The 17,105-nt window shown below is 42.6% G+C and overlaps 1 protein-coding gene across 12 annotated transcripts in view; it reads right to left on the minus strand.

The window, feature by feature from the left end:
- map2k5 (mitogen-activated protein kinase kinase 5) overlaps nt 1-17,105 on the minus strand; it is a 352,983-nt gene that overhangs the window by 321,222 nt on the left and 14,656 nt on the right. The gene's annotated exons all lie outside the window — the stretch shown is intronic.

Raw genomic sequence — 17,105 nt, forward strand, 5'->3', positions numbered from 1 at the left:
CCAAATTGATTCATTCTATGGCCGACTAGTCTATTGATTATTGTTGTGATTATCCAAATAACCAAATATAAAACCTGGAGAGATTCCTCATACATCTGCAAACCTTTTCCCCCCACCTCAAACACTGACTTATCAACTATCTTTCAAGTCTTCTGTAGAAAGCATCATCTAATCCACAGTAAGTGTTGGCAATATTGAAGTATTAAATCATTGCTCCTGCTTGATGTTCAACTTGTTTAAACACTTGTCAAAATTATATTTTCACTTAGCAAAAATTATTAAACATTAAATTGGAAGAAATTACTCCCAACATGGTCCCAGCTCAATTACTGGTCTATGCTGAATTAGCTGATCTCAGCTGGAGCAGCAGTGTGGACACTACAATTGGCTTCAATGACTCTGGACTGGGAAGCATGAACTCGGCCAGTGTTAAGTTCCTCAGCTTTATCCAGTGACACCTGCTGGAAAATGTGCTGAGCGAGAGCACAACCTGGCCTGGCTGCCATGCCTTACATAATGGCATTGCCTACCAATGTTCACTTTCTAAGATCATTAGTATTAGTAAGAAGGTTGTATTGGAGAAATTAATGGGACTGAAGGTTGATAAGTCCCAGGGACCTGATATTCTACATCCCAAAATGTTGAAAGAGATAGCTATGGAGATAGTGGATGCATTGGTGATCATCTTCCAAAATTCGATAGATTCTGGAACGGTTCCTGCAGATTGGAAGGTAGCAAATGTCACACCACTATTTAAGAAGGGAGGGAATGAAAAATGGGGAATTACAGACCTGTTAGCCTTACATCAGTCATTGGGAAATGCAAGAATCTATTCTAAAGGATGTGATAAATGGACACTTGGATAATAATGATCTGATTGGGCATAATCAACATGGATTTATGGAGTTTTTTCAGGATGTTACTAACTATTAATAAAGGGGAGTCCATGGACGTGGTATACTTGGATTTTCAGAAGGCTTTTGATAAAGTCCCCCACAGAAGGTTGGTTAGCAAAATTAAAGAACATGGGATAGGAGGTAATATACTGGCATGGATTAAGGATTGGTAAACAGGCAGAAAACAGAGTAGGAATAAAAGGGGTCATTCTCGCATTGGTAGGCTGTGACTAGTGGGGTACCGCAGGGATCAGTGCTTGGGCCCCAGCTGTTCACAAAATATATCATTTGGATGTGGGGACCAAATGTAATTTAGATTTTAGATTTAGATATACAGCACTGAAACAGGCCCTTCGGCCCACCGAGTCTGTGCCGACCATTAACCACCCAATTATACTAATCCTACACTAATCCCATATTCCTACCACATCCTCACCTGTCCCTATATTCCCCTACCACCTACCTATACTAGTGACAATTTATAATGGCCAATTCACCTATCAACCTGCAAGTCTTTTGGCTGTGGGAGGAAACCGGAGCACCCGGAGAAAACCCACGCAGACACAGGGAGAACTTGCAAACTCCACACAGGCAGTACCCAGAATTGAACCCGGGTCGCTGGAGCTGTGAGGCTGCGGTGCTAACCACTGCGCCACTGTGCCATGAACTTTCCAAGCTCATGGATGACACAAAATAAGATGGGAATGTGTGTTGTGAGCAATATGCAAAGTGGATTCAAGGGGATTTGGACAGACTTAGTGAGTGGGCAAGAACGTGGCAGTTGAAATATAATGTGGAAAAATATCAGGTTATCCACTCTGGTAGGAAGAATAGATGTGTAGAGTTGTTCTTAAATGGTAAGAAATTAGTAAGTGTAGAAGTACAAAGGGACCTGGGTGTCCTTGTCAATAAGTCACTGAAAGCTAACATGCAGGTCCAGCAAGCAATTAAGAAGGCTAATGGTATCAAGAGGATTTGAGTACAGGAGTAGTGAAATCTTGCATCAATTGTATAGAACCTTGGTTAGACCACACCTGGAGTACTGTGTGCAGCTTTGGTCCTCTTATCTTAGGAAGGATATTATTGCTATAGAGGGAGTGCAACAAAGGTTCACCAGACTTGTTCCTGGGATGGCAGGACTGTCCAATGGAGAGAGATTGGGGAAACTAAGCCTGTATTCTCTAGTTTCGAAGAATGAGAGGTGATCTCATTGAAACCTACAAAACACTTAAAGGGATAGACAGAGTAGATGCAGCTAAGATGTTTCCCCTGGTTGGGGAGTCTAGAACCAGAGGACACAATTTCAAAATAAGGGGGAAGTCACTTAGGACCGAGATGAGGAGAAATTTCTTAACTCAGAGGGTTGTGAATCTTTGACATTCTCTACTCCAGAGGGCTGTGGAAGCTCAGTCATTGAGTATGTTTAAAGCAGAGATTGACAGATTTCTAAATACCAATGACATAAGGGAATATGAGGAGAGTGGGGAAAAGGCATTGAAGTGGATGATCAGTATTGAATGGTGGGGCAGGCTCAACGGGCTGAATGGCCTACTCATAATGAATGGCCAGTTGAGCAAAAAAGAATTTAAGTTTATATCATGTCTTTCATCACCACCAGATGTCTCCAAGTGTTTGGCAGGCAATGAAGTACTTTTGAATTGTCGTCACTGTTGTAATGTGGGAAATGCAGCAGCCAATTTGCACATGGCAAGCTCTCACGAACAGCAATGTGATAATGAGCAGATAATATTTTTGTGATGTTGATTAAAGGATAAATATTGGCCAGGACAAAGGGGATAACTCCCCTGCTCTTTTTCAAAATAGTGCCATGGGATATTCTACGTCCACCGGAGAGGGCAAGACAGGGCCTCGGTTTAACTTGTCATCCAAAAGATGTCACCTCCAAAGTGCAGCACTCCCATGGTGCTGCAATGGAGTGTCAGTCGTGATTTTTAGGAACATACAAATTAGGAGCAGGAGTAGGTCACATGGCCCCTCGAGCCTGATCCGCCATTCAACAAGATCATGGCTAACCTGATTGTAACCTCAACTCCACATTCCCACCTACCCCCGATAACCTTTCACCCCCTTGCTTATCAAGAATCTATCTACCTCTGCCTTAAAAATATTCAAAGACTCTGCTTCCACTGCCTTTTGAGGAAGAGAGTTTCAAAGACTCACAACCCTCAGAGAAAAAAATTCTCCTCATCTCTGTCTTAAATGGGTGACCCCTTATTTTTAAATAATGACCCCTAGTTCTAGATTCTCCCACAAGAAGAAACATCCTTTCCACATCCACCCTGTCAAGACCCCTCAGGATCTTATATGTTTCAATCAAGTCGTTTCTTACTCTCCCAAACTCCAGCGGATACAAGCTTAGCCTGTCCAATCTTTCCTCATTAGACAACTTGCCCATTCCAGGTATTAGTCCACTAAACCTTCTCTGAACTGCTTCCAACACATTTTCATCCTTCCTTAAATAAGGAGATCAATACTGTATGCAGTACTCAAGATGTGATCTCACCAACGCCCTGTATAACTGAAGCATAACCTCCCTACTTTTGTATTCAATTTCCCTCGCCATAAATGATAACATTCTATTAGCTTTCCTAATTACTTGCTGTACCTGCATACTAACCTTTCGCGACTCATGCACTAGGACACCCAGAGCCCTCTGCATCTCAAGGGCTCTACAATCTCTCACCATTTAGAAATACGCTTCTTTTTTATTCTTCCTGCCGAATGGACAATTTCACATTTTCCTATATTATTTACATCTGCCAGATTTTTGCCCACTCACTTAGCCTATCTATATCCCTTTGTAGCCTCCTTACATCCTCTTCATAACCTACTTTCCTACCTATCTTTGTGTCATCAGCAAATTTAACAACCATACCTTCGGTCCCTTCATCCAAGTCATTTATATAAATTATGCTCAAGACCTGGAGTGGGACTTGAACCCAGAACCTTCTCACTCAGAGGTGAGAGTGCTACCAGCTACGGTTGACACACTGTAACCTGCAAACAGCATCCACAGAACTGTACCCAAGCTCCTACACCAAAGATGTAAGTGAAGGACTACACTAAATTTGAAGAAGCTCCAGTAAGAAAAATGACACCAGATTGGATGTGGAGGATAAACCCATGATGTTTCGTACGCCATTTTGTCCCACCCCTAATTCTCGCTACTGTGCATATTTCATTTGAATACTTATAGCAACGGAAGTTTAGCACAAAAATCATAGTCATCACCTCTTCATTTGAATCCCACCTGTACTGTGCCCAGCCATGATTAGCAGAGCATCTGCTTCAATTTGAACAGTCAATGCTGAGGAAAATGCCCCACAATACAATGCACATCACAATAGTAAAACATAACAAACTGAAATTGTCCCACACCATAAAATGCAACTCCTCCCCCTTTTCCTCAAAGAAGAAACTGTCGAGCTCCTTATTTCCCCCAGTATTCCTTCCTTTTTAAAACTTACAGCTCAGTATTACTTAATTGCTACTTCTCAATTTACTTGTTGGCCTTTCCACTAGATTTTGCAATAATATGGTAAGAAAGTGCAAATGACAGACCATGCTTTACAGTAAATATGCAAAGGCTTTCCTAGTGGAAACAGGTTTGTGGTAAGTAAAACATTCCCTTGATCCAATCATTTCCACTATGCAACAACAAAAAAAGAACAAAGACTATACAGGGAATGAATCAGCGCCTGGGGAAATGTTTCCCTTTAAATGAGTGTTCCCATTAACAGGCTGTGCCATTAACTGGTATGTGCTGGATATTAATCAAAAGACAATGCAGCAGAAAAATGTGACTGATGGACTGTAAAGTCATTAAAGGATGCTACGTTTGAGGCCTGAAATACTATAATATTTTGATACTCATTATCAACCAATACTACAAGCTCCAACTAACATTATTTCTCCTATAAGTGATTGAACAAAACACTAGTTTAGCATTGGTTAAATAGTCCTGTCTTGTAAAAACTTTCTTCTCTTAAAAGAAAAATCCCACGAGGATTAAAATAGCTTTTTTTCTACCTATGAGTCCTTTTCCTCATTGTATTTATAGGACCATAAGAAATGCACTGACACGCATTTTTAAGTTCACGGCTTTAACCCTCACTCATTCAGAATAAATATTCACACCCAATTATAGGATTGTTTCCAAAGACTTCCACATTTTGAAGGTTTTTGTGTTTTAATTTTCTAACCAATTATTGCAGCGTGTTCACTTTACATTAATAGGCACAGCAGACTGACTGATTTATAGTTTGAACAAACTTCCTTTAGCTCTTATACAAAATAGCAATTGGAGTACATTTGACTTCAATGCTTGTGAACAAAAAAAATCATAGAGGTTTTGCTCCTAATTGCTGTGCAGTGGCCCCTGCTGAAAAGTGCCTCCAGACGAGGAAGAGAACAGGTCAAACAAAAAATGTTGAGTGAGAAAGAAATTCTATTGACTTGAACATTATATCTTCCTGCTCCGAATCAATTTGGCTGCCAAAGTAGGCACACAGAACATTGCTAAAGGTGACTGGAAAGGTGAGACATACAATAGGTGACTCACAATAATGAAGCTGTGACACAATCTTACCACAGGACAGTGTGCTCCTTAGTCCTGTAGTAAGATTGTGGTACTACAATTTGTAGCAATGTGTTACTATGGCACCTTAAGCCTCTGCAAGAACAACAAAGTTTTGAAAGGAACCAAAATTAAACATCAAGCTGCCCCATAGTCATGATGCCTGAGCCATGATTAGATACCTCCAACCCACCATCAGCCATGTAACCGACTGGGAGAGGCAAGAAATGCATTTTTTACCTTCAACGTGCGTGCTGTCAGAAAGCCACATTCTTTGGTTTTAAGTGCCGTGTGCCTACCATGCCGCCTGCAACTGTGTGAAGGGATACCAACAATGCAAAGCACAATCATAGAATTTAATAAACTGTACAAAACACCACAGTATTTCTGTAGAGCACATCAAATCAGTGAAGTGAAGCCTACAGTTACAGAGGGTTACACAACAACGAACACAATTGACAGCGATACCTGTAGATCATCTGGGAAGAAACTTAGAGGAATATATTCCTATGTACAATCTAAAAACCAAAATCTTTGTGCAAAAACCCATATATTTCTAGTATTTTAAACAGCTGGCAAAGACTGGCATTCATGCCACCATTAAATTATTCTACACCCAATTTTGGAATGGTACGTGTCTTGCAAAAGATGGAGGATGACAGACAGTGGAAGTACTGGCTGTCGAATCCTCACCCCTTGACTCCACTCAACCATATTGAATCAGCTGCTGAAGTAAGCTAAAACATGTCTGCGTGGGTTTTCTCCGGGTGCTCCGGTTTCCTCCCACAGCCAAAAGACTTGCAGGTTGGTAGGTAAATTGGCCATTATAAATTGCCCCTAGTATAAGTAGGTGGTAGGGAAAATCTAGGGACAGGTGGGGATGTGGTAGAAATATTGGATTAGTGTAGGATTAGTATAAATGGGTGGTTGATGGTCGGCACAGACTCGGTGGGCCGAAGGGCCTGTTTCAGTGCTGTATCTCTAAACTAAACTAAACTAATTACTTGAATAATATGTTGCCTCTCAGTCTAGATCCACAAATGCAATGTTTGCATGCCTTTCCTGGTGGCATGTGACTAGTGGGGTACCGCAGGGATCAGTGCTTGGGCCCCAGCTACTCGGTGAGGGAACTAAATGTAACATTTCCAAGTTTACAGACGACACTAAGCTGGGGGGGGGGTGGGGGGGAATGTGAGCTGTGAGGAGGATGCAAAGAGGCTCCAATGTGATTTGGGACAAGTTGGGTGAGTGGGAAAATGCATGGTAGATGCAGTATAATGTGGATAAATGTGAGGTTATACACTTTGGTTACAAAAACAGAAAGGCAGATTATCTGAATGGTGATAGATTGGGAAAGAGGGAGGCGCTACGAGACCTGGGTGCCCTTGCACACCAGCCGCTGAAAGCAAGCATTCAGGTGCAGCAAGCAATTAGGAAGGCGAATGGTATGTTGGCCTTCATTGCAAGAGGATTTGAGTACAGGAGCAAGGATGTCTTAATGCAGTTTTACAGGGCCTTGCTGAGACCACATTTGAAGTATTGTGTGCAGTTTGGTCTCCTTATCGGAGGATGTTCTTGCCACAGAGGGAGCACGATGAAGATTTACTAGACTGATTCCTGGGATGGCAGGATTGACGTATGAGGAGAGATTGGGTCGACCAGGCCTATATTCACTAGAGTTTAGAAAAATGAGAGGGAATCTCATTGAAACCTATAAAATTCTAACAGGACTAGTCAGGCTAGATGCAGGGAGGATGTTCCCGATGGCTGGGGAGTCCAGAGCCAGGGGTCACAGTCTCAGAATACGGGGTATGCCATTTAGAACCGAGATGAGGAGACGTTTCTTCACTCAGAGGGTGGTGAACCTGTGGCATTCTCTACCGCAGAAGGCAGTAGAGGCCAAGTCATTAAATATATTCAAGAAGGAGATAGATATATTTCTTAATGCCAAAGGGATCAAGGGATATGGGGAGAAAGCGGGAACAGAGTACTGCATTAGACGATCAACCATGATCTTGTCTGAATGGTGAGCAGGCCCGAAGGGCCGAATGGCCTACGTCTGCTCCTATTTTCTATGTTTACTTTCTTAATGATTGTAAATGAGCACTCACAGGCCCAATTCTTACATAAATAGGAATGTTGAAAAATATTACAGCCACCCAATCGCATTATCTTGCTTCTGCAAAAATATTGGCACACGAGGATACATGGTAGCATTTCATCCAGAAAGTACCCAGAAGCTGCCAGCACACTGAAGGTTTCCACTTTATAGATGGAGCCAGTTGATGTCACAATGTTGAAAAGGAAATGTTTATCCCTCAATCTATTAGATTTGAATTTTCTATCTGTTCCTCAAGTGTTTTATTTCTTTGAAGTGGTGCAAGAATGGGGTTGAGGGAGATCATTTTCTTTTCAACCCCTAAGAGAACATCCCAGTCTGGAGGTGAGAGATTTAGGAAATAACTGAAGTCCTGGATGAGCTTGCTTCAAATCATGATTTCAGAATTGCCCTGCTGGCTACTAGTAAAGTTCATGTGGTTATATATTTTTTTTTCCCCCACAGATGGAGATGAGGAGGGAAAGAGATGAAAGGAGTAATTTTAACACAAAGTACTCTAGGCTTGTTCCTCCTTTAATGGTTTACTATTCAGAGAAAGTATTGTCCCTTCAATAGTAAGACTTGTTGAGAGATATACAGCATAGAAAGTGGCTAACATGCCAATACAAACCACAACAGACACATGGTTTTCCTAAATTACAACGGTGACTACATATCTAAAATATTTCATTAGCTATGAAGCAGCTTGGGGCATTCTGAGGCCGTGAAAGGCACTATAAAAATGCAAGTTCATTCTTTGAGTCAGTAGAATCCTGAGATTCGAGTACAGAATTGAAATAACTCCTTGGGATTGATTCCAATTCACACAGTTTTTGTGTGTTTTTTCAGTCTGTTTTTAGTCCATTAATATGCCATCTGGGTCCATGATGATCTTCTCACAGAGGATATACGATTACAATGTCACTACAGCAAGCTTAAAAAAATTATACTCTGCAACTGATATTTCAGCACATCCCATGCCCAATGCATATGAATTAAACACAGAAGAACATTACAGTATTTACTCAGTAACCATAGACTTATTTTATTCCATGGGATTTATAATAATTTATTTCATAGATTAAACTAACATTAAATTATGGAATATATTGTACAAATAACAAAAATGTTTCAGCATCATGCAGTTAAAACGCTCAATCCATCCATTAGATGCAAGACCCATATTTCTTCTTTAGCGCCTGCACAAAATGATCGCCTACTATCAGAATGTCCCCATCAGAGAAATAATGGGCTTGAGTATCCTATAAGGAATACAAGCTATTAAAATAATTCATAATGCGTTTATCACAAGACTGGAGTACTCACTGTCCATTGCTCTGGGAATACCAGAGCACTGCTCAATGATGTAGATGATGAACAAAGCCCTACAATAAGCAAGATGAGAATCACCTGATCCATAAAAAAGAATAGGGCAGAGAAACCATAGTCGACATTATTCAGATAACTGCTGTATGCAATTTATTAAGCAGTTTTTAGCAAAGGTGTCAGTAATATATATCAAGAAGACAGGTCTGCTGAAAAGGACAGGACGGGTGCAGCAAAGAGCAAGGGGACGGAAGAGGCCAGGGGAGAGAGCAGGAGAGGGGAAAGCAGGGATGAGCAGGGCTGGGAGCACATAGGGGCCGAGAGGGCAGAGCAAGCACAGGAAAGAGCACGTGGGAGGCAGGGGGGTGGGGGCGGTGGGGGAGATAACTGCGGGGGACGTGAAAACTGGGGGAGGTGGGGGGAGAGATGAGGTGGGGGGAGAGATGAGGTGGGGGGAGAGATGAGGTGGGGGGAGAGATGAGGTGGGGGGAGAGATGAGGTGGGGGGAGAGATGAGGTGGGGGGAGAGATGAGGTGGGGGGAGAGATGAGGTGGGGGGAGAGATGAGGTGGGGGGAGAGATGAGGTGGGGGGAGAGATGAGGTGGGGGGAGAGATGAGGTGGGGGGAGAGATGAGGTGGGGGGAGAGATGAGGTGGGGGGAGAGATGAGGTGGGGGGAGAGATGAGGTGGGGGGAGAGATGAGGTGGGGGGAGAGATGAGGTGGGGGGAGAGATGAGGTGGGGGGAGAGATGAGGTGGGGGGAGAGATGAGGTGGGGGGAGAGATGAGGTGGGGGGAGAGATGAGGTGGGGGGAGAGATGAGGTGGGGGGAGAGATGAGGTGGGGGGAGAGATGAGGTGGGGGGAGAGATGAGGTGGGGGGAGAGATGAGGTGGGGGGAGAGATGAGGTGGGGGGAGAGATGAGGTGGGGGGAGAGATGAGGTGGGGGGAGAGATGAGGTGGGGGGAGAGATGAGGTGGGGGGAGAGATGAGGTGGGGGGAGAGATGAGGTGGGGGGAGAGATGAGGTGGGGGGAGAGATGAGGTGGGGGGAGAGATGAGGTGGGGGGAGAGATGAGGTGGGGGGAGAGATGAGGTGGGGGGAGAGATGAGGTGGGGGGAGAGATGAGGTGGGGGGAGAGATGAGGTGGGGGGAGAGATGAGGTGGGGGGAGAGATGAGGTGGGGGGAGAGATGAGGTGGGGGGAGAGATGAGGTGGGGGGAGAGATGAGGTGGGGGGAGAGATGAGGTGGGGGGAGAGATGAGGTGGGGGGAGAGATGAGGTGGGGGGAGAGATGAGGTGGGGGGAGAGATGAGGTGGGGGGAGAGATGAGGTGGGGGGAGAGATGAGGTGGGGGGAGAGATGAGGTGGGGGGAGAGATGAGGTGGGGGGAGAGATGAGGTGGGGGGAGAGATGAGGTGGGGGGAGAGATGAGGTGGGGGGAGAGATGAGGTGGGGGGAGAGATGAGGTGGGGGGAGAGATGAGGTGGGGGGAGAGATGAGGTGGGGGGAGAGATGAGGTGGGGGGAGAGATGAGGTGGGGGGAGAGATGAGGTGGGGGGAGAGATGAGGTGGGGGGAGAGATGAGGTGGGGGGAGAGATGAGGTGGGGGGAGAGATGAGGTGGGGGGAGAGATGAGGTGGGGGGAGAGATGAGGTGGGGGGAGAGATGAGGTGGGGGGAGAGATGAGGTGGGGGGAGAGATGAGGTGGGGGGAGAGATGAGGTGGGGGGAGAGATGAGGTGGGGGGAGAGATGAGGTGGGGGGAGAGATGAGGTGGGGGGAGAGATGAGGTGGGGGGAGAGATGAGGTGGGGGGAGAGATGAGGTGGGGGGAGAGATGAGGTGGGGGGAGAGATGAGGTGGGGGGAGAGATGAGGTGGGGGGAGAGATGAGGTGGGGGGAGAGATGAGGTGGGGGGAGAGATGAGGTGGGGGGAGAGATGAGGTGGGGGGAGAGATGAGGTGGGGGGAGAGATGAGGTGGGGGGAGAGATGAGGTGGGGGGAGAGATGAGGTGGGGGGAGAGATGAGGTGGGGGGAGATGAGGGGGGGGGAGATGAGGGGGGGGGGAGATGAGGGGGGGGGGAGATGAGGGGGGGGGGAGATGAGGGGGGGGGAGATGAGGGGGGGGGAGATGAGGGGGGGGGAGATGAGGGGGGGGGAGATGAGGGGGGGGGGAGATGGGGGGGGGGGAGATGGGGGGGGAGAGAAAGAGAAGATAGGATATTAAATTAGCACTGTTGCATTTGGTTTTGAAGCTTAATTTGTATTCTGTTATCGAAAATTGGAAAATGTTACAAGGTTTCGCTCATGGCACAGTATGGGCGAGTCTCAAGTCTTAATCGTTAGGAATGTAACACTTCCACTGTTTGTACCCAAATGCACCATCAATTGCTCCCAAGTTAATTAGAGCTCAACAATATTAAAGTTCCATCTATACTGCCACAACAATGTATCCAAACGTACTTTACGTATCTCTGTCATGCCACAGAACTAGTATGTGCTATTTTTAGATTTCTGCGACAAGCCGTCTTCATGATCTTGTTAGAGCACGACTGGACTTAGTACCAATTGGTACTTAATTATAACCAGCTTTGTTAGCCATTAGGAATTTGAATAAGCCTGCTCTAATTCATTTCACTTGGTAAGCTCTCTCTCTGGATGAGAAGAAAGTCTTCTCCTCATCTATTGAGCAGATTGGCGACAGAATTGGAACAAGAGCCTGCTTACCCACGACACCACCCATTTAAAATAGCCCCATTATTTAGATAACTGGACAATGTGAAAGGAAATTACTATTCTGTTAGCACAGAAGCAATCTGCTCCCCTCCCTTGCTACAAAGTTACAAAGGCACTGTTGCCTTGAACAGCTTTAGCAAGCAGGAAATTATAGCTAGTCTCTGAACAATATTGCTATTGAAACTAAAGCTGCTTTTATATTGCACTAGTGCCACAAGCTCCCAATTCACAGGTTTTGCACAGCAATAATAAAGCAAACTTTCCGTATTTATTAAGGCAAATGGTTGGGAAGATCCATCTTTACTGAGTTTTCAGGGCCGCTAGCCTTAGCAAATATGGCAGGCTTACTTTTGCGTGACTGCTGGCTTCACGAGACCCATCAACACTGAACATTATGAAGCTACCTTAAATCACTCCACCAGTGATGCAGGGGGTTGAGTGAAATTGGCACCTGGCATTCAAAAATATTCATAATACCCATTAAAACTTGCATTGGAAGATCATACTACAATTGATGTCATTTAATTAGGATATAGATAATGGGAGCTTTCTTTTAATATAGAATAATAGATAAACTTTAAAGTGAATTACAATGGTCATAATCCAGTTATTTTGAAAACATTACTAATAGCAAAAGTGAAATCTGAATAATTAGTAATGCAGGTGAAATAAAAACACCGACTTGTAGCTGTAACCATAGCTCACCCCCAACTAGATACACCACAGTCCATACTACTAAAAAGTTCCCCATCTCTCCAAAAGGCTCTTTTCAACAAGTCTGTGTGGCACAAGATAAAAAGATACCACTGATATTAATCCTGATAGCATACCGCATCAAATGACAGGTACAATTATAAGCGAGCCATTTGACTCCATAAAGAGGAAAAATAAGTTGACTTTTTTTTAAATGTATCAGAACTCAGTTAATGTATAGAATTAAACACATGGCACTGAGTTACACAAACACACATACTGAGGGGGAAGGCAGGTGAAACTCAGTGGTGTGTTTTTAATTCTGGTTACTTGAGAAAAATTGCCAAAAGGCCTTACAGTACTTCAATCAGACACTTGCCATTTTTTTTTTTTTAAAAGCATCATAAAACTTAGGGTTAGGATCCTTCCAAAGGCTCAGTCAGCAAATGTGGCATCATAGTTGTACTGACGCATACAGATGAGGTCAGTCCCAGGTTTGGGCTGTGCTGAGTTAGCTGATCTCTGCTCCACTGGCAGTAGTGCAAACAAATAAAACCAGCCAGGGTTTGTTCCGCTCCCTCTCCACCAACTGCTGCTGGAAAGTTTGGGCTGTGATTGAGGAAAATGTGGTAAGCTGATTTTTATATTAACATGAATTTATAGACACTGATTAATAAAGATAATGTTCGAGTTCATGAGGTTGGGGGCAGCTTCACCTTGCTCACCTTTTTGAAAAGAGCAGTGTAAATGAATAGTACAATTGTACTATGTTAGAGCTTCCCCGTAGCCCCATCAATTTCTGCCTTGCTTTTACTAATGGTGGATCAGCTCTGTGACCTACATTCCCATTATTTAACTTCAGCTGAAATTATCATAAGTGGTAGTGGTTTGACTTTAAAGGTTCAAACCATCACCCACAACTGAAGCTGGCAAGGACAGTCAATCACGGATGGGGTGAGAGAGAAGACGACTGAGGAAAACAAAATTTGAGCTCGCAGAAGAGGTGCTCACAGCTGTTAGTAATCTGTTTAAACAAAATATTCAAATTAACATGTCTATGAACAATTTTGAACAAATACCTTTAATTTATGCCAGCAGTTTAATCTAATTTAAAATACAACACCATCAAGTTATTACCTCTTATTCCACAGTGCAACACAGACTAATTTTATAGTAGTCTTTTAGGGGTTAAAGCCATCCCTTGTGGAAAGTGTTATTTAAAAAAAGCCAGGGGGCTCATTTTTAATGAGCTGTAACTATTAAGTAATGCATAAAGGATACTAAAATTTATGGTGCATACAGCTATTATATAATGGTAAAAATCATTAAAAACTATTTTTCTTAATGTTCATGATGATCTGATCAGTAACTATGGAACTACTTTTGAAAATGTCAAAAAAACTTTGTCGCTTTTTATCTGGCGAGTTCTTAGACTTCCTTTCTGCATGTGCGCATTTGGTCATTGCAAAGGATACTGCATAAATGCATACCCTGTCTACGAAATTTTCAATCACAGTGGTCAGTGCATTTCCATCTACTGATAACATGTTACCGTAACCTACCGTTGCCAAACTCCCCTGTTGGTTTTGCTGGTCCTCCTGGGAATACGGTTGGGCTCAATATAAATATTCAGATACCCAGAGTTGCCAGCACTTACTGACTGCTCTGCATCAGAATTTTTTCACAGCTTTGGGATCACCTCCCAACCTTGTTGAACTGTGAATAATTTTCATCCTAGTAAATATTTGCAGGGTTAATGGCATCACTGTTAAAATGGCTACTTTTCTATAGTTATATAATTTTCCAAAATTATAGTTATCCTTTCTTAATTAAAATGTAATAGTGCTTATGTGTTGAAATTTATTTGACAATTATAGCACTGAATTGCATACCAACGTGAAAATCAGTGTACAGGTTTTCCGACATTTATAATAGATTTCTCTTTATTTAACAGTTAAATAATTAGCAGTTTTCCTGTTTCAAGTTGTTCAGTTTAAAAAAAACTCAAAAGAAAGTTGTTAAAGATATGGAATAATCTGCTCTGAAATGGGTACTTCACAAAAAAATTAAATCACTCCTGAGCAGCGATTTGGAAAGAGGAAAAGTTCTGTCTTTGGCTTGTTGGATGAATAAATAAAGACATGTTGTGCAAATAGGTTTATTTCAACCACTGCACAGTTTAATACCTAGGTGACAAAAAAAAACTTTTGACATCAATTTCCTAGAGAAGACCTCAAAGTTAACCTTTTGATCTAGAAGCATCAGGATCCAGCAAATACAATTTTGAGAGAGCTAGGTTCTGCTGTTTTTTAGATTTAGATATACAGCACTGAAACAGGCCCTTCGGCCCACCGAGTCTGTGCCGACCATTAACCACCCATTTATACTAATCCTACACTAATCCCATTTTCCTACCACATCCTCACCTGTCCCTATATTCCCCTACCACCTACACTAGTGGCAATTTATAATGGCCAATTCACCTATCAACCTGCAAGTCTTTTGGCTGTGGGAGGAAACCGGAGCGCCCGGAGGAAACCCACGCAGACACAGGGAGAACTTGCAAACTCTACACAGGCAGTACCCAGAATTGAACCCGGGTCGCTGGAGCTGTGAGGCTGCGGTGCTAACCACTGCGCCACTGTACCGCCCTGTAGATGTTGCCATGCCACACCTGTAGATCACACTTATTGCAAATCAAGGAGTCACTGATGGTGGTTAAAATAAACCCTGAATTATCTGCTCCCTTCAGAGATCTTTAACGATCATTTGGACATCTCTTCTTGCAGCAAAATTGAAAGAAAAATTATTTCCAAATTTTAGTAAATCCCTATGCATACAAATCCTGATGCAAGGAAATCCCTAGCAATCTTCAGGTCTGTGCAAGTAGCCATCTAAGCTCAATTTGCATATGCTGAATGTTATCATAGATATATAGGATATTAAAGAATTAGAAGCAAAAAGCGACTTCAGGCAGAATTTTGTGACTCCAAGTGTAATAATAAGTTACCAGGGAAGACCTCTTAAATTAACAGCATAACTTGAGAATTACGGTGAGATGGCAATTTAAGTATGGTGATAGAGTCATAGAGTTAAACAGCACAGAAACAGGCCCTTTGATCTCTGAAAAAGGGATGGATATGTTGGGTCAAATAATCTTCCTGTTGATAAAATGTATATTTTTGTTATCTGGAAGGTGGTATAGACTCTTGAGGGTATTCCAAGCGAGTAACAAATTTGAGATGAAAGAACATAACGCCTTGCAAGACTAATGCTTGGTTGGTTTGCTAGCAACACGTTAACCACAAGACATATCACTGCTCACTCTTTTTGATCTTTCACAGCTGTAATACTGGTAGGCATTATACTGAATAATAGCACACTGCCATATTCTGTCACATGGTTTATCTAGCAATGATATTTGAATTTATTTTATTGAACAATACAGAATTTCATGGCTTCTATATAGTCGAAGATCTTATACATTTCCAACTTCATGAAAAGTATTAAGCTGTAGCTGGAATTATGCCTGGGATGTGAAACTACAATTATGAGGAGACTTGAGATACTAAACTTGAGATGCGGAGACTGGACTACTTCCACTGGAACAGAGAAGATCTAATGGTGTTTTTTTTTTAATTATGAAGGGTTTTGATAGGGTGAATAAAGTAAGATTATTTCCTTTGGTTTGGGAATCAGTACTAAAGGGTCATCTATATAAAATAGTTACTAAGAGAAAAGAGAGAAGTTTTTGTACATCTGAAATTATTGGAGTATGGAAAACTGTTCCACATTTGAAACAAACAGAGATCCGTTGCATTTTCTTAGCAGAACAATGGATAAATATTTGTAGTGGAGGAAGACACAGTGCTATGGGAATTTCATTTAACTTGGCTCTATCAAAAAGCTAACAGAGACATAATGGGTCAAATGGTCTCCTCCTTACTGTACAACCAAAATGGAATTAAAATTTAGTACTGGTTCATAATTTTCTCTTTCAAACTAACAAACGTATTGTAGAGAAATTATAACTGGCCCAGTTGATAAAGATATGGCCCAAAGTAGCACTATACCATATAAAGCAAAATATTCCAGGGTTTCATTCCTGGTCTCTGCTGAATTTGTTGACCTCAGCCTATTGGCATGTCTCAGTGGCACTCGTGTGGGGAAGAAAAAATATCAAGCGGGAGTCCTGCTCCTGATAGCTATCCTGCCATTTCTGCTGGAAAGTGCATCTGTTGAGAGGAAACAATGTTGAGCTCAGCTGTGATACTCTCCACAGTGGAACAGTCTGCTGGCATTTGCTGTCGAAACTTATTTGAATCATGAGGGAAATAGCCCCACAGTTCAATTCATGGGAGCTCTAGCTCTAAAAGTGGTGCAAGGGATTGAGAGGATGAGTAAATAACTTTGAAAATGTACAAAAAGAACTAACTACTTTATGTACTGCAGTTGTCATCTTAGTTAACCTTACAACTAACATCACACTTTTTCCTCCCTACCTCAAACTATAATCAATAATTTATTTACTTGATGTTTTTACTGAAAGCCCCTCTATACAATCGCAATTCTTTTGCCTCTGGATTTCTTTTTCAAAAAGCAATTCTGCTTAAATGTCTGCATGCAGCTCGTGTTTGCACTTGAGACTTAATGAAAAAAGGAAAATTGAGAGAATTATTCAACCCATTTGGCAGAGTAACAACAATCATTACATCAATGAAGATTAAAGTGAAATGATCACTTTTGATCCAAATACAA

This window comes from Heterodontus francisci, chromosome 38 (genome assembly GCF_036365525.1).
Source record: "Heterodontus francisci isolate sHetFra1 chromosome 38, sHetFra1.hap1, whole genome shotgun sequence".
In the NCBI taxonomy this organism is placed as follows: domain Eukaryota; kingdom Metazoa; phylum Chordata; class Chondrichthyes; order Heterodontiformes; family Heterodontidae; genus Heterodontus; species Heterodontus francisci.